At 39.3% G+C, this 18,470-nt stretch overlaps 1 long non-coding RNA gene across 5 annotated transcripts; it reads left to right on the top strand.

Annotated features, from left to right (window-relative positions):
* The first annotated feature begins 1,359 nt into the window (after positions 1-1,359).
* Positions 1,360-5,645, top strand: LOC124673551. 5 transcript variants are annotated; one of them, XR_006992775.1, is made up of 6 exons: positions 1,399-1,588; positions 1,722-1,725; positions 3,814-3,894; positions 3,993-4,801; positions 4,911-5,032; positions 5,171-5,645. It is a non-coding gene; the product is annotated as an uncharacterized LOC124673551 (long non-coding RNA). The 5 variants fall into 5 exon arrangements; XR_006992777.1 differs by lacking the exon at positions 1,722-1,725 and having other exon boundaries at positions 1,360-1,447; XR_006992776.1 differs by lacking the exon at positions 1,722-1,725.
* The last annotated feature ends 12,825 nt before the right edge of the window (positions 5,646-18,470 follow it).

Here is an 18,470-nt window from a genome sequence, read left to right as displayed (position 1 = left end):
GTGCTTTTATTCTCGTTTGTTATTTTAAGTTTTCTTAATAAATCGGATCCTAACATGCTTGTGTGGGAGAGACACGCTCCGCTTTTTCATTTGAACACTTGTGTTCTTCGTTTTATTTTTCATGTTCATGGCGAAAGCTGAAAGCCGCAGCACTTATTGTTATTTTGTTGGAAACAGAAAATGCTTCATGTAGTAGTTGGTATATTGTCTTGAATAATTTGATACTTGCAATTGTTTTGAGCTCTCAAGAAGATCATGTTTAAGCTCTTGCATCATGTAGTTTAAATCTATTAGTGGAGAACTGATACGTCCCAAACGTATCTATAATTTCGTATGTTCCATGCTACTTTTATGATGATACTCACATGTTTTATACACACTTTATGTCATTATTATGCATTTTCCGGCACTAACCTATTGACGAGATGCCGAAGAGCCAGTTGCTGTTTTTTGCTGTTTTTGGTTTCAGAAATCCTAATAAGGAAATATTCTCGGAATTGGACGAAATCAACGCCCAGGGGCCTATTTTTCCACGAAGCTTCCAGAAGACCGAGGGAGATACGAAGTGGGGCCACGAGGTGGCCACACAACAGGGCGACGCGGCCCAAGCCCTGGCCGCGTCGGCCTAGCGTGTGGGTCCCTCGTGTGGTCCCCCTGACCTGCCCTTCCGCCTACTTAAAGTCTTCGTCGCGAAACCCCCAGTACCGAGAGCCACGATACGGAAAACCTTACAGAGACGCCGCCGCCGCCAATCCCATCTCGGGGGATTCAGAAGATCGCCTCCGGCACCCTGCCGGAGAGGGGAATCATCTCCCGGAGGTCTCTTCATCGCCATGATCGCCTCCGGATCGATGTGTGAGTAGTCCACCCCTGGACTATGGGTCCATAGCAGTAGCTAGATGGTCGTCTTCTCCTCATTGTGCTATCATGTTAGATCTTGTGAGCTGCCTATCATGATCAAGATCATCTATTTGTAATGCTACATGTTGTGTTTGTTGGGATCCGATGAATATTGAATACTATGTCAAGTTGATTATCTTTACTATTATATTTTAGTTGGTCGTACGTCATACAACGCGTTTGGTGAAGGAGATTGAGAACATCCTCACCGTTCAATCTACTCGACGTCATCAACACCGTCGGACGGTTTCGTTTGTGCGCTCTTTTCCCACCCCTTATTAATGCTTGATCAAATCAAATCATTTATTTCCTATTTTATTCGCGCGCAAATTAATCTGCAGTAGTTTCCTACCTTAAATGTTAAAATCCTCTCCCCACCCGGCACCGCCCGCGCTGCGCTGCCCTCGGAATCCAGGCCGAGACAATCGCCGCCCTCGCTGCGCCGCCACCTACCCCGCCCATCCATCTGCCGCCGTGAAGCTCCACCACCACCGCGCGAACTACCTCCCCGGCCTGCAGCCCCTCTGCCGACAAGCATCACCCTCCGGTTCGTGCTCCTGCTCCGTCGTCTCAACCCCTTCCGTCCTGGCTCCCCCGCTAATCACGCTCGAGTGTGCTTGTCGGGGCGATACAGTTGCTCAATAAAGTAGTCAATAGTGGAAATATATTTCTCAGATGCAAGCATCAGGTGCGTGGATCTGAAATTCTGTTGTAGCATGTTCTTTTTACCATTTTGTGTTTCGCATCTTTGTTTCCTAATCGTGCTTTTGCACAATGCTTCTCCAATGCCGATCTATTACACTTGGATATGGGACGAATAGCTCAGTAAGTATGTTCTTCAGCTGATGGAAAATTTTCGATATAGATTTTCAGAACAAAATATTTATTAACCGAGCACAATTTAATAATCACCATGTATTCCCCAAAAATTAATGGCCACAGCATAACACCTCTGATTGCTCGTTATTGGGACTGAAGAATGAATTATCAGCAGCTACCATAATCATTTCCTTTTTCTGCATTTTAAGCTCTGGCCCTCGGGAATTCATAGTAAATTCATAGTGTAAGTGTTTCTGCGTTCAGAGACCAAGAAAGTTTTTCCAGCAAACCATTTATATACATGGAACTGGCACCTATTCCATTGGAAGAAGAAAGCATCATCCGATAGTTATTGTTTTTTAATGATGCCTTAGCTATTTGTTAACCGTTCATTGTCTTTGTTTATATAAAAAAAACATTTCAGGGAATGGTGTTTTGGCACATGGGAGCATATGCTCCCTTTATTTTGAAATGCATGTTACATACATTTTGTAATTTCAAAAAATTGAAACGAAAAATTCGAACGTACATCTTTACGTGCTACGCGCTCACAAAGTTGTTTCATAAAAATCCAACTTGTCGTGTGACGTGTGTAAAAAAGACAAAATTCAATGCTAAAAATAAGGCTTTTTAGGAGATAAATTTTCTCTTTTATACACAGACCACAAAACATATTGGTTCCTCACGAAACTTGACGAACGTACGTATATTGTCGAGATGTACAAGTATAATTTTTTGTCAAATTTTTTCGACATTTCGAAATATAATTTTTTGATAGAGGGAGCATATGCACCCGGGAGCCGAATTGAATTTCCGAACATTTCAGTGCATCTAAATCTTCAATTTGATCATTGTTTCTATATAAAAAAAAAGCATCGGAGTTTCGCAATCTTGATGAACATAGGTGTGAATTAGGTAAGGAAACTGAATCTTGACATTGTATGAACCTTGATATGGTAAATATATATGAACAACTTTTGATTGCTAAAAGATATCCACGCTTAAAAAAAGTGTTCATCCACCCTAGGTGGGATTTCTTTGCAAATGGAATTCATTATATATTCTATAAATAAACACATCAAGTTAAACCGTTGTAGAATTTTGGACATGAATACTTTCGAAAGGAAAATTTTGAAGCTTTGGTCTTTGCTTTTGAAAGTGGTTGATAATCAAATCATCAATCAGGCAGCCGAAAGAAGTGCCAACAAAGGTCATTTTCGCTCCAGGACAACACTCACAGGGATGGTCATTTTCATCGATGCGGCTTGGGAGCAGAACCAGGACCACCAACCATATCTTGCAGGTCTTGGATTCTTCATACGAGTGTCTAGAAATACACATTGCTCACAGTTGTTCATCTGCCCGGTTACTTTAGTTCTTCAGGCCGAAGCATCAGCCTTGTTATTGGCGATCAGAATAGCACAGCTTCTACAAATACAGGAACCACATATGCTCACCTTAAAGTTGACATAATCACCGGGCTACCTTTTTTTTTCCACCGCTCCCAAATTGCTCCTGGCCTTGGCATCGTCACAAAAACACACCTTCGTCCCGATGTCCAGCCTCTACGCCCTCCACTAGATCCTGCCGGCGCGCACGCCCAGTCCGGCCTCCGGCACTGGCGCGCTTTCGCGGCCGCCACAAACTGGCTTCCCCGACGCTGCCCCAGTCCAGCCGGAATCTCCCACACCTCCTTTTCACCTCGCCCCCTTGCATCTGCGCGGGGCATCTAGCGGCATGTATTCCCACTGCTGCCATGCCTTCCAAGATCCAACAGTCGGCCGGCTTCCCTGCGCACTGCCCCTCCCTATAGCGCATGTCCATGGATTCGATTTTCGAGCAGACTATGATTCAGAAGCTACAAGTGTAGAGTGCAAAAAATTGGAAACGTCGCTAGATTAAGTGCGGAGTACTACCTACGTACGTCCACTATGAGCACTGCCATGCTTTATTGTGATCAACAGGACAAACAAAGCTGCATATTATGCACGAAATTGATGCTTACTTTCCTTTTTTCCTGATGCATCATGTATGCACTTAATTAAATGTGAATAAACACATTGTTGATCATTTATTTGATTGTGTGTTTTGCAGCTTGCCTTTGACAAGGTTTCTGAAGATTAACCAATAGAACTTCAGTGATTGGGCTCGAAAGATCAGTACAAGCAATATAAGGTAACTTCACTAACTAATTTGTGGTGACATTTGAGAATCAACACCAGTTCATCTTCAGTTGCTGCCTAATCTAAATTCCAATATTGTTGTATTCCCAGGTAAAGGATGAGTTACTGAGACAGTGCATATATCTCCCTTCTTCCTAATAGAATTGGAGGAATCATCGTATTCATTGTTAAAGTAAGTTAGCATTGGCATATATTTTACGTGGTCTCCGAAGGCGCATATTGGGCCCTTAATTGGAGCTAAACACAAGGGTCCGGGAGTGAAGCAAGCTGCTGTACTAGATATCAATGGTTAAATTTTTGTTGAACAGCTTTCCTTTGCATTCTCTTACTCATTTCCAGTAAAGTATGCCAAATAAAATTGTAAGGAACCATCTAAAAAAAGGATACATTTTTCTCTACCTGGAATCATTTCTCAAACTTCCACATATAAAAGAGAGAAACTTTTTTCTCTATGAGCCCAAATAATTTTGTTTGGCTTTACTGATTGTCAAATTTAGATGGTTTTTCTGCACCATTTAAGTATTGCAGTCTAATACTGAATAACTAATTGACCTGTGCTATTAAATAAATGTGCAAACTCATTAAAGGCAGAGTTCTGGTTGATTGGTATGGACTGAACAACATTTCACTTTCGTTCATAGCCTTTTCTGTTAGAGGTTCAATAATAATAGGATAAGCACGAGGCATGGAAGCCGGTGGCGCCGCCTATCACTTTCTAACAGGGACAACAGCGCAATCTTGCAGGGCTTAACCCAAATACACGACATTTTTGTGTCTCATTTTACTCTCTCTTTTTTTCGAGGGCTTCGTTTTACTCTTTCATCACCACATTTTCTAGGATGCTGAATTGAGCATGCTTTGTCTAGCAACTCACGGGGTTCTTCTTGATTGTAAAAGAGGTAAAACTTGGAAAAACAGAAGTGCAACTTCGGTCTATACCTCAAAGTCAAAATTTGTGTTTTAGTGGTATTTTAGGAGTACTTCCATAACTTTTAACTGACTTTACAGGTGATCATGGCAACATGAAAATGCTTTCTGTGTGGTCAAGTTGGGCAGGCTGCTAAATGCAAATGGCCAGATTACGCTGACAATGTTGTATGATGCCTCCAATTCATATAAAGAAATGCCAGGTACCAATTAACATGCCATAGTTTGTTCTACTATTTTTTTTCATTTTCGTCTCTTCTTTTGTGGAATGCATATCGAATTTGTAACTGCTTATCTTCTAATAATTTGCATTCAGTGTGTAACAATTGATATGTTCACAGTTTCTTAACATCTAGGTGGATGCGTAAACGAAGGAAATGGTTATCTTATTGCAAGATGCATGTGGAGGAGATGCACGACATTGGTGAAATAAGTGAGGATGATGTGTTGTGGTCATCAAAGAGGGCAAAGAGTTTTGGAATTCCATGTATGTCGGTATTGTTAGGCTCACACGCTCCTGTTGCAATAATTTTTTTCTAATCAGTGTATGTCTATATGTGCATTTATATGTCCATGGCAACCTGACCCATGTGAGTGCAGCGGCTACAAATCGAAATTTCAGTACTCATAGCCCAACCACCTCTATATAATCAAATTAGACATGTACTGAAGGAGGGATCATGTGTGAGTATTCAAAGGACACAATGTCCTGTGACCTATCTTCACGATAAATCCTTTATTTTCCATCTCAGGGGATATCATTTGTATCCTTTGGTATATTTTTTCTGAATTCGTTGCAATGGTTATATTATTTGCATAAGGTGATTTCCTTTTCCTTTTCTTTTCATAGGATTGTTGCATAGTGAGACAACTGGAGTAATACTACTAAGTTGAAATCCAGCTTATTTGAATTGTCTATAACTAAGATACAGATGAAAACTAACATGTATTTATGGTACAGATAATGTTTTTTAAAAACTATAGATACATATAAATTTTCTTTATCCAGAATAGGAACTTGGTTACAAATATCCTTTGTATTATGTTTGAATTTACGGTGAAACAAACTTGAGGAATCCGTAGCAACGCACGGGCATTCAACTAGTCAATCTATCATATATGTTATTTATGTTCTTGCATGCTCTACGTTGCTAGTAGAGGCTCTGGCCAAGTTGATACTTGTGACTCCAAGAGGGAGTATTTATGCTCGATAGTGGGTTCATGCCTCCATTAAATCTGGGACGATGGACGAAAGTTATAAGGTTGTGGATGTCTTGTTGCCACTAGGGATAAAACATCGATGCTTTGTCTAAGGATATTTGTGTTGATTACATTACGCATCATACTTAATGCAAATGTCTGTTGTTTACAACTTAATACCGGAAGGGGTTCGGATGATAACCTGAAAGTGGACTTTTTAGGCATAGATGCATGCTGGATAGCGGTCTATGTACTTTGTCGTAATGCCCTGATTGAATCTCATATTACTCATCATGATATATGTATGTGCATTGTTATGCCTTCTTTATTTGTCAATTGCCCAACTGTAATTTGTTCACCCAACATTTGTTTATCTTATGGGAGAGACACCACTAGTGATCTGTGGACCCCGGTCCTATTCTTTACATCTGAAATACAATCTACTGCAATTGTTCTTTACTGTTCTTCGCAAACAATCATCATCATCCACACTATACATCTAATCCTTTGTTACAGCAAACAAGTGAGATTGACAACCTCACTGTTACGTTGGGGCAAAGTACTCGTGATTGTGTTGTGCAGGTTCCACGTTGGCGCCGGAATCCCTGGTGTTGCGCTGCACTACACTCCGCCACCAACAACCTTCAACGTGCTTCTTGGCTCCTACTGGTTCGATAAACCTTGGTTTTTTACTGAGGGAAACTTGCTGCTGTGCGCATCACACCTTCCTCTTGGGGTTCCCAACGGACGTGTCAACTACACGCATCAAGCAAATTTCACGGCGCCGTTGTCGGGAGATCAAGACACGCTGCAAGGGGAGTCTCCACTTCCAATCTCTTTACTTTGTTTTTGTCTTGCTTTACTTTATTTACTATTTTGTTTGCTGCACTAAAACAAAACACAAAAAAAAATTAGTTGCTAGCTTTACTTTATTTACTGTCTTGCTCTCTATATCAAAAACACAAAAAAATTAGTTACTCGCATTTACTTTATTTAGTTTACTTTATTTACTACTGTTAAAATGAATAATCCTGAAAACACTAAGTTGTGTGACTTCACGAACACTAATAATAATGATTTCCTATGCATACCTATTGCTCCACCTGCTACTACAGCAGAATTCTTTGAAATTAAACCTGCTTTACTGAATCTTGTTATGAGAGAGCAATTTCTGGTGTTAGTTCTGATGATGTTGCTGCCCATCTTAATAATTTTGTTAAACTATGTGAAATGCAAAAGTATAAGGATGTAGATGGTGATATTATAAAATTAAAATTGTTTCCTTTCTCCTTAAGAGGAAGAGCTAAAGATTGGTTGCTATCTTTGCCTAAGAATAGTATTGATTCATGGACTAAATGTAAAGATGCTTTTATTGGTAGATATTATCCTCCCGCTAAAATTATATCTTTGAGAAGTAGCATAATGAATTTTAAGCAATTAGATAATGAACATGTTGCTCAAGCATGGGAGAGAATGAAATCTTTGGTAAAGAATTGCCCAACCCATGGACTAACTACTTGGATGATCATCCAAACCTTCTATGCAGGATTGAATTTTTCTTCGCGGAACCTATTGGATTCAGCTGCTGGAGGTACCTTTATGTCCATCACTTTGGGGGAGGCAACAAAGTTTCTTGATGATATGATGATAAATTACTCTGAATGGCACACGGAAAGAGCTCCACAAGGTAAGAAGGTAAATTCTGTCGAGAAGATTGATAAGATTGATGTGATTATGTCTATGCTTGTGAATGGTAGATCTAATGTTGATCCAAATAATGTTCCTTTAGCTTCATTGGTTGCTCAAGAAGAAAATGTTGATGTGAACTTCATTAAAAATAATAATTTCAACAACAATGCTTATAGGAATAATTCTGGTAACAACTATAGGCCATATCCTTCTGCTAATGGTAATGGTTATGGTAATTCTTATGGGAATTCTTACAACAATAATAGGAGTGTACCCCCTGGTCTTGAAGCCATGCTTAAAGAATTTATTAGTACACAAACTGCTTTTAACAAATCTGTTGAGGAAAAACTTGATAAAATTGATATTCTTGCTTCTAAGGTTGATAGACTTGCCTCTGATGTTGATCTTTTAAAATTGAAAGTTATGCCTAATAAGGATAATGAAAATAAGATTGTTACTACAGCAAATGCCATCCAAGTTAGAATTAATGAGAATATAAGATTGATGGCTGAATTGCATGCTAGGTGGGATAGAGAAGAAAATGAAAAACTTGCTAAAGAGAATAATGTAGCTAAAGTTTGGACTATTACCACCACTAGTAATGATAATGATTCACATGTTGCTACACCTCCTACTATCAATGGTAAAATAATTGGTGTTGGCAATGTTTCTATTCCTGGTGCAAAGCGTGCAGAATTACCTGAAACTGCTAAAACTGCTGAAACTGCTTGTGATAAAACTGCTGAAATTTTTCAAAATGTTGGGGACAATGATTCCATTGTTGTAGGTCATAATGATTTAGACTTTGATTATTGTCACATCTCTGAAGTTATAAAGTTTTTACAAAAGCTTGCTAAAAGTCCCAATGCTAGTGCTATAAATTTGGCCTTTACAAAACATATTACAAATGCTCTCATAAAAGCTAGAGAAGATAAACTAAAACTTGAAACTTCTATTCCTAGGAAGTTAGAAGATGGTTGGGAGCCCATCATTAAGATGAGGGTCAATGATTTTGATTGTAATGCTTTATGTGATCTTGGTGCAAGTATTTCTGTTATGCCTAAGAAAATATATGATATGCTTGACTTGCCACCACTGAAAAATTGTTATTTGGATGTTAATCTTGCTAATAATGCCATAAAGAAACCTTTGGGGAGGATTGATAATGTTCGCATTATGGTTAAAAATAACCTTTTCCCCGTTGATTTTGTTGTCTTGGATATTGAATGCAATGCATCTTGTCCCATTATATTGGGAAGACCTTTTCTTCGAACTGTTGGTGCAACCATTGATATGAAGGAAGGTAATATTAAATATCAATTTCCTCTCAAGAAAGGTATGGAACACTTCCCTAGAAAGAGAATGAAGTTACCTTATGATTCTATTATTAGAACAAATTATGATGTTGATGCTTCGTCTCTTGATAATACTTGATACACACTTTCTGCGCCTAGCTGAAAGGCGTTAAAGAAAAGCGCTTATGGGAGACAACCCATTATTTTACTTCTGCACTTTGTTTTATATTTGAGTGTTGGAAGTTGTTAATACTGTAGCAACATCTTCTTATCTTTATTTTATTGCATTGTTGTGCCAAGTAAAGTCTTTGATAGTAAAGTCAATACTAGATTTGGATTGCTGCGCAGAAACAGATTTCTTGCTGTCACGAATTTCGATATGCCTCTCTGTAGGTAACTCAGAAAAATCTGCCAATTTACGTGCGTGATCCTCGGATATGTACGCAACTTTCATTCAATTTGGGCATTTTCATCTGAGCAAGTCTGGTGCCTCTTAAAAATTCGTCTTTACTGGATCGTTCTATTTTGACAGATTCTGCCTTTTATTTCGCATTGCCTGTTTTGCTATGTTTGATGTATTTCTTTGTTCCATTAACTTTCGGTAGCTTTGTGCAATGTCCGAAGTGTTAAGAATGATTATGTCACCTCTGAATATATGAATTATGCACTCGACCCTCTAATGAGTTTGTTTTGAGTTTGGTGTGGAGGAAGTTTTCAAGGGTCAAGAGAGGAGGATGATACAATATGATCAAGAAGAGTAAAAAGTCAAAGCTTGGGGATGCCCCCGTCGTTCATCCCTGCATATTTTAAGAAGACTCAAGCATCTAAGCTTGGGGATGCCCAAGGCATCCCTTCTTCATCGACAACTTATCAGGTCACCTCTAGTGAAACTATATTTTTATTCCGTCACATGTTATGTGCTTTGCTTGGAGCGTCTGTTTGTTTTATTTTTGTTTTTGTTTGAATAAAATCGGATCCTAGCATTCTTTGTTTGGGAGAGAGACACGCTTCGCTGTTTCGTATGAACACATGTGTTCTTAGCTTTATCTTTAATGTTCATTGCGAAAGTTGGACTATTTCATTCATTGTTATATGGTTAGAAACGGAAAATGCCGCATGTGGTAAATGGTTTAATGTCTTGAATAATGTGATAATTGGCAATTGTTGTGCTCATATAGATCATGTTTAAGCTCTTGCATCATGTACCTTGTACTCATTAATGAATAACTACATAGAGCTTGTTAAAATTTGGTTTGCATGATTGATCTCTAGAGTCTAGATATTTTCTAGTTAAGGTGTTTGAACAACAAGGAGACAATGTAAAGTCTTATAATACCTACAATATGTTCATATGTGAGCTTTGCTGCACCTTTTATACTTGAATTTGCTTCAAACAACCTTGCTAGCCTAGCCTTGTATTGAGAGGAATGCTTCTCTTGCATCCAAATCCTTGAGCCAAAAAACTATGCCATTTGTGTCCACCATACCTACCTACCACATGGTATTTCTCTGCCATTCCAAAGTACATTACTTGAGAGCTACCTTTAAAATTCTATTCTTTGCCTTTACAATACATAGCTCATGGGAAAATAGCCTTAAAAACTATTGTGGTGAGGAATATGTACTTATGTATCTTATTTCTTAATAAGTTGCTTGTTGAGCGGTAACCATGTTTCTGGGGACGCCATCAACTTTTACCTTTGTTGAATATCATGTGAGTTGCTATGCATGTTCGTCTTGTCTGAAGTAAGGGCGATTTTCATGATCAAATGGTTTGAGTATGCATATTGTTAGAGAAGAACATTGGACCGCTAACTAAAGCCATGAATCATGGTGGAAGTTTCAGTTTGGACAATAAATCCTCAATCTCTTATGAGAATATTATCTGTTGTTGAATGCTTAAGCATTAAAAGAGGAGTCCATTATCTGTTGTCTATGTTGTCCCGGTATGGATGTCTAAGTTGAGAATAATGAAAAGCGAGAAATCCAATGCGAACTTTCTCCTTGGACCTCTGTACAGGCGGCATAGAGGTACCCCTTTGTGACACTTGGTTGAAACATATGCTATGCAATAATAATCCGTGTTAATCCAAGCTCATTAGGACAAGGTGCGAGCACTATTAGTATTCTATGCATGAGGCTTGCAACTTATAGGATATCTTATACATAACACATATGATTTATTACTACCGTTGACAAAATTGTTTCTATGTTTTCAAAATGAAAAGCTCTAGCACACAAATAGTCATCCATGCTTCCCTCTGCGAAGGGCCATTCTTATACTTTATTGTTGAGTCAGTTTACCTCTTCTTTCTATCTTAGAAGCAAACACTTGTGTAAACTGTGTGCATTGATTCTTACATGTTTACCTATTGCACTTGTTATATTACTTTGTGTTGACAATTATCCATGAGATATACATGTTGAAATTGAAAGCAACCGCTGAAACTTATATCTTCCTTTGTGTTGCTTCAAAGCTTTCTACTAAGAATTTATTGCTTATGAGTCAACTGTTATGCAAGTCTTATTGATGCTTGTCTTGAAAGTATTATTCATGAAAAGTCTTTGCTATATGATTCATTTGTTTACTCATTATCTTCATCATTGCTTCGAATCGCTGCATTCATCTCATATGCTTACAATAGTATTGATCAAAATTATGATAGCATGTCACTTCAGAAATTATCTTTGTTATCGTTTACCTAATCGAGGGCGAGTAGGAACTAAGCTTGGGGATGCTTGATACGTCCCAAACGTATCTATAATTTCTTATGTTCCATGCTACTTTTATGATGATACTCACATGTTTTATACACACTTTATGTCATTATTATGCATTTTCCGGCACTAACCTATTGACGAGATGCCGAAGAGCCGATTCTTGTTTCTCGCTGTTTTTGGTTTCAGAAATCCTAGTAAGGAAATATTCTCGGAATTGGACGAAATCAACGCCCAGAGGCCTATTTTTCCACGAAGCTTCCAGAAGACCGAGGGAGATATGAAGTGGGGCCACGAGGTGGCCACACAACAGGGCGGCGCGGCCCAAGCCCTGGCCGCGCCGGCCTAGCGTGTGGGTCCCTCGTGTGGCCCCTTGACCTGCCCTTCCGCCTACTTAAAGTCTTCGTCGCGAAACCCCCAGTACCGAGAGCCACGATACGGAAAACCTTACAGAGACGCCGCCGCCGCCAATCCCATCTCGGGGGATTCAGGAGATCGCCTCCGGCACCCCTGCCGGAGAGGGAATCATCTCCCGGAGGTCTCTTCATCGCCATGATCGCCTCCGGATCGATGTGTGAGTAGTCCACCTCTGGACTATGGGTCCATAGCAGTAGCTAGATGGTCGTCTTCTCCTCATTGTGCTATCATGTTAGATCTTGTGAGCTTCCTATCATGATCAAGATCATCTATTTGTAATGCTACATGTTGTGTTTGTTAGGATCCGATGAATATTGAATACTATGTCAAGTCGATTATCAATCTATCATATATGTTATTTATGTTCTTGCATGCTCTCCGTTGCTAGTAGAGGCTCTGGCCAAGTTGATACTTGTGACTCCAAGAGGGAGTATTTATGCTCGATAGTGGGTTCATGCCTCCATTAAATGCGGGACAGTGATAGAAAGTTCTAAGGTTGTGGATGTCTTGTTGCCACTAGGGATAAAACATCGATGCTTTGTCTAAGGATATTTGTGTTGATTACATTACGCACCATACTTAATGCAATTGTCTCGTTGTTTACAACTTAATACCGGAAGGGGTTCGGATGATAACCCGAAAGTGGACTTTTTAGGCATAGATGCATGCTTGGATAGCGGTCTATGTACTTTGTCGTAATGCCACTGATTGAATCTCATAGTACTCATCATGATATATGTATGTGCATTGTTATGCCTTCTTTATTTGTCAATTGCCCAACCGTAATTTGTTCACCCAACATCTGTTTATCTTATGGGAGAGACACCACTAGTGATCTGTGGACCCCGGTCCTATTCTTTACATCTGAAATACAATCTACTGCAATTGTTCTTTATTGTTCTTCGCAAACAAACCATCATCATCCACACTATACATCTAATCCTTTGTTACAACAAGCCGGTGAGATTGACAACCTCACTGTTACGTTGGGGCAAAGTACTTTGATTGTGTTGTGCGGGTTCCACGTTGGCGCCGGAATCCCGGTGTTGCGCCGCACTACACTCCGCCACCAACAACCTTCAACGTGCTTCTTGGCTCCTACTCGGTTCGATAAACCTTGGTTTCTTATCGAGGAAACTTGCTGCTGTGCGCATCACACCTTCCTCTTGGGGTTCCCAACGGACGTGTCAACTACACGCATCAAGAACTACCGTAGAGCTTGTTGAAATTTGGTTTGCATGATTGGTCTCTCTAAGGTCTAGATATTTTCTGGTAAAAGTGTTTGAGCAACAAGGAATACAGTGTAGAGTCTTATAATGCTTGCAATATGTTCTTATGTAAGTTTTGTTGTACCAGTTTATACTTGTGTTTGCTTCAAACAACCTTGCTAGCCAAAGCCTTGTACTGAGAGGGAATGCTTCTCGTGCATCCAAAACCTTGAGCCAAAACCTATGCCATTTGTGTCCACCATAACTACCTACTATGTGGTATTTTTCTGCCATTCCAAGTAAATACTTCATGTGCTACCTTTAAACAATTCAAAACTTTATTACTCCTTATTTGTGTCAATGTTTTATAGCTCATGAGGAAGTATGTGGTGTTTTATCTTTCAATCTTGTTGGGCAGAATTTCACCAATGGACTAGTGGCATATACATCCGCTTATCCAATAATTTTGCAAAAAGAGATTGCAACGGGGTGCCCAGCCCCAATTAATTAACTTTCATTAATAATTCTCTTCACATGTTTTGCCCTGATTTATCCGTAAGCAACTTAATTTTGCAATAGACACTCCTCCATGGTATGTGAAATGTTGGAAGGCACCCGAGGATTCGGTTAGCCATGGATTGTGAAAGCAAAAGGCTGGGAGGAGTTTCATCTATAAATAAAACTAAAATACATGTGCAAACAAAAGAGAAGAAGGATGATCTACCTTGCTGGTAGAGATAACGTCCTTCATGGGAGCCGCTCTTTGAAAGTCTGTTTGACAAGGGGGTTAGAGTGCCCACTACCATTCGTTGACAACAACAAACACCTCTCAAAACTTTATTTTTATGCTCTCTATATGATTTCAAAACTTGAAAAGCTCTAGCACATGATTTAATCCCTGCTTCCCTCTGCGAAGGGCCTTTCTTTTACTTTATGTTGAGTCAGTTTACCTACTTCTTTCTATCTTAGAAGTAAACACTTGTGTCAACTGTGTGAACTGATTCTTACATGCTTACTTATTGCACTTATTATATTACTTTGTGTTGACAATTATCCATGAGATATGCATGTTGAAAGTTGAAAGCAATTGCTGAAACTTAAATCTTCCTTTGTGTTGCTTCAAAACCTCTTATTAAGAATATATTGCTTTATGAGTTAACTCTTATGCAAGACTTTTTGATGCTTGTATTGAAAGTACTATTCATGAATTTTTTTTGCTATATGATTCAGTTGTTTAGTCATTATCTTTTTGTTAGCAAACTATAGACCATTGCTTTGAGTCACTTCATTCATCTCATATGCTTTACAATAGTGTTGATCAAGATTATGTTGGTAGCATGTCACTTCAGAAATTATTCTTTTTATCGTTTACCTACTCGAGGGCGAGTAGGAACTAAGCTTATGGATGCTTGATACGTCTCCAACGTATCTATAATTTCTTATGTTCCATGCTAGTTTTATGACAATACCTACATGTTTTATTCACACTTTATAATGTTTTTATGCATTTTCTGGGACTAACCTATTAACAAGATGCCACAGTGCCAGTTCCTGTTTTCTGTTGTTTTTTATTTCAGAAAAGCTAGTTTACAAATATTCTCGGAATTGGACGAAACAAAAGCCCACGGCCCTATTTTCCACGGAGTGTTTCAAAAGACCGAAGAAGAGTCGAGGAAGGCCAGCAGGGGCCCACACCATAGGGCGGCGCGGCAGTGGGGCCCCCCCGCGCCGACATATGGGGAGGGAGCCCCCTGGCTCCCCCGACGCTGCCCCTTCGCCTATTTATTCCTTCGTCCCCGAAAACCCTAACACCAAGAGCCAGAATACCGTAACGAGTTCCGGAGACGCCGCTACGCGTCAACCCTAACTCGGGGGTTCGGAAGATCTCTCCCGCACCCTGCCGGAGAGGGGAATCATCACCGGAGGGCTCTACATCACCATGCCCGCCTCCGGACTGATGCGTGAGTAGTTCATCCTGGGACTACGAGTCCATAGCAGTATCTAGATGGTTGTCTTCTCCTCTTGTGCTATCATGTTTAGATCTTGTGAGCTGCCTATCATGATCAAGATCATCTATTTGTAATGCTACATGTTGTGTTTGTTGTGATCCGATGAATATGGAATACTATGTCAAGTTGATTATTGATCTATCATATATGTGTTGTTTATGATCTTGCATGCTCTCCGTTGCTAGTAGAGGCTCTGGCCAAGTTGATACTTGTGACTCCAAGAGGGGGTATTTATGCTAGATAGTGGGTTCATGTCTCCATTGAATCCGGGGGAGTGACAGCAACCCCTAAGGTTGTAGATGTGTTGTTGCCACTAGGGATAAAACATCAATGCTTTGTCTAAGGATATTTGTATTGTTTACATTACGCACAATACTTAATTCAATTGTCTGTTGTTTGCAACTTAAAACTGGAAGGGGTGCGGATGCTAACCCGAAGGTGGACTTTTTAGGCATAGATGCATGCTGGATGGCGGTCTATGTTCTTTGTCGTAATGCACTAAGTAAATCTCATAGTAGTCATAATGATATGTATGTGCATTGTTATGCCCTCTCTATTTGTCAATTGCCCAAGTGTAATTTGTTTACCCAACATGTTATTTATCCTATTGGAGAGACACCACTAGTGAATTATGGACCCCGGTCCATTCTTTTACATCTGAAATACAACCTACTGCAATCATTGTTTTCTTTTGTTTTCTGCAAGCAAACATTATTTTCCACACCATATGTTTAATCCTTTGTTTTTAGCAAGTCGGTGAGATTGACAACCTCACTATTAAGTTGGGGCAAAGTAGTTTGATTTTGTTGTGAAGGTTCACGTTGGCACCGGAATCCCTGGTGTTGCGCCGCACTACACTCCTTCACCAACAACCTTCACGTGATCTTCATCTCCTACTGGTTCGATAACCTTGGTTTCTCATCGAGGAAAACTCGTTCGCTGTACTCATCATACCTTCCTCTTGGGCTTCCCAACGGACGTGTGCTTTACCGTCACAAGCAGCTACTTTTCTGGCGCCGTTGCCGGGGAGATCAAGACACGCTGCAAGGGGAGTCTCTCACACCCAATCTCTTTACTTTGTTTATTGTCTTGTTTTATTTTATTTTCAGTCTTGTTTGCTTTCTATCAAAAACACGAAAAAAATAGTTACTTGCATTTAATTTATTTTGTTATCATATCTAGTCCTGTACTTGTTACTCTGTCACCTGAGGAATTGATCTTTACTTTTAAACAAGGGGATGAAGAGAGTTTTGAAGAAGCTTGGTCTAGAATTTTTGATTCTTATGGTAAAACTGAACCTAAAATGACTCTAAGCCTGCTTCTTAGTAACTTTTATTTTGGGCTTATTCTTCGCTATAGATATGCTTTGGATGCTGTAGTGGGAGGAGATTTCCTTCACTGCGATGGGGATCAAGTTTTTAATGCCATAAAAAAATTGGTTGCATCATCTAGCTCAGCTAATAACTTTGATTCATCTCTTGCTAGCATTCATAATAGATTAAACACTCTCGAGACAAATATATCTTGTTTAAAAGAAGGGTATAATCAGATTCGTGAATATTATGATTATGTTCCAGTAATCTTTGAACCTTCAATGTGGGTCCCTACTATTAAGGTTGCTATTTGTGGTGAAACTTTTTATGCCCGTTGTGATATTATGTCTGAGTTTTGCCTTATGCCTAAAAGTATTTATGAATCTTTGAAACAGTGGGGACTTACTGAAGGTGGAGAAGGAATAACTCTTGTTGATAATTCTGTTATAATTCCTAAGGGGATAGCTGAAGGTGTGTTCACAACCTTTCTTGGAAGAACGGTATCCACTGATTATCACGTTATTGAATGTGTAGGGACATGACAAATCACACTTGGAAGATCCTTGCTGAAACTCTTGGGAGCAACTGTAGATGTGGGAAAAGGCACTCTAAATTTTACCTCTACACCCGGATGCGGTCATGTATTCCCTAGACCAAAGAGTAAGAATAAGAGTAAGAGGGGTAGGCGTAAAGCCCTTGGTAATAATGTTAATGCTTCTTCTCTTGATGTTACTTGATTTACACTTTCTGCGCCTAGCTGAAAGGCGTTAAAGAAAAGCGCTTATGGGAGACAACCCATTATTTTATTTCTGCAATTTTTGTTTTATATTTGAGTTAAGGTGCTTGTTACTACTGTAGCAATACCTTTGTATATTTATTTTATTGCATTGTTGTGCCAAGTAAAGTCTTTGATAGAAAGTTGATACTAGATTTGGATTTCTGCGCAGAACCAGATTTTTAGCTGTCACGAATTTGAGCTTTCTCTCTTTAGAAAACTCATAAAATCCTGAAAAAATTCATGAGTAATTCTCAGATATGCACGCAACTTTCGTTCAACAGGAGATTTTCCATCTGAGCATGTTAAGTGCCTCTAAAAAATTCGTCTTTACGAACTGTTCTGTTTTGAAAGATTCTGCATTTTATTTCGCATTGCCTCTTTTACTGTGTTTGAGTGGATTTCTTTGCTCCATTAAATTTCAGTAGCCTTGGGCAATGTCAAAAAGTGTTGGGAATGATTGTATCCTTGCTGAACATGTTAATTTTTGATTATGCACTAACCCTCTAATGAGATTGCTTTGAGTTTGGTGTGAAGGAAGTTTTCAAGGATCAAGAGAGGAGGATGATATAATATGATCAAGAAGAGTGAAAAGTCTAAGCTTGGGGATGCCCCCGTGGTTCATCCCTGCATATTTCAAGAATACTCAAGCGTCTAAGCTTGGGGATGCCCAAGGCATCCCCTTCTTCATCAAATTTATCAGGTCACCTCTAGTGAAACTATATTTTAATTCCGTTACATCTTATGTGCTTTACTTGGAGCGTCCGTGTGCTTTTATTCTCGTTTGTTATTTTATGTTTTCTTAATAAATCGGATCCTAACATGCTTGTGTGGGAGAGAGACACGCTCCGCTTTTTCATTTAAACACTTGTGTTCTTCGTTTTATTTTTCATGTTCATGGCGAAAGCTGAAAGCCGCAACACTTATTGTTATTTTGTTGGAAACAGAAAATGCTTCATGTGGTAATTGGTATATTGTCTTGAATAATTTGATACTTGGCAATTGCTTTACTTTATT

The sequence above is a fragment of the Lolium rigidum genome, chromosome 1 (genome assembly GCF_022539505.1).
Source record: "Lolium rigidum isolate FL_2022 chromosome 1, APGP_CSIRO_Lrig_0.1, whole genome shotgun sequence".
In the NCBI taxonomy this organism is placed as follows: Eukaryota; Viridiplantae; Streptophyta; class Magnoliopsida; order Poales; family Poaceae; genus Lolium; species Lolium rigidum.
Note: the sequence above shows the minus strand (reverse complement) of the source record. Positions and strands in the feature narration are given on the sequence as shown.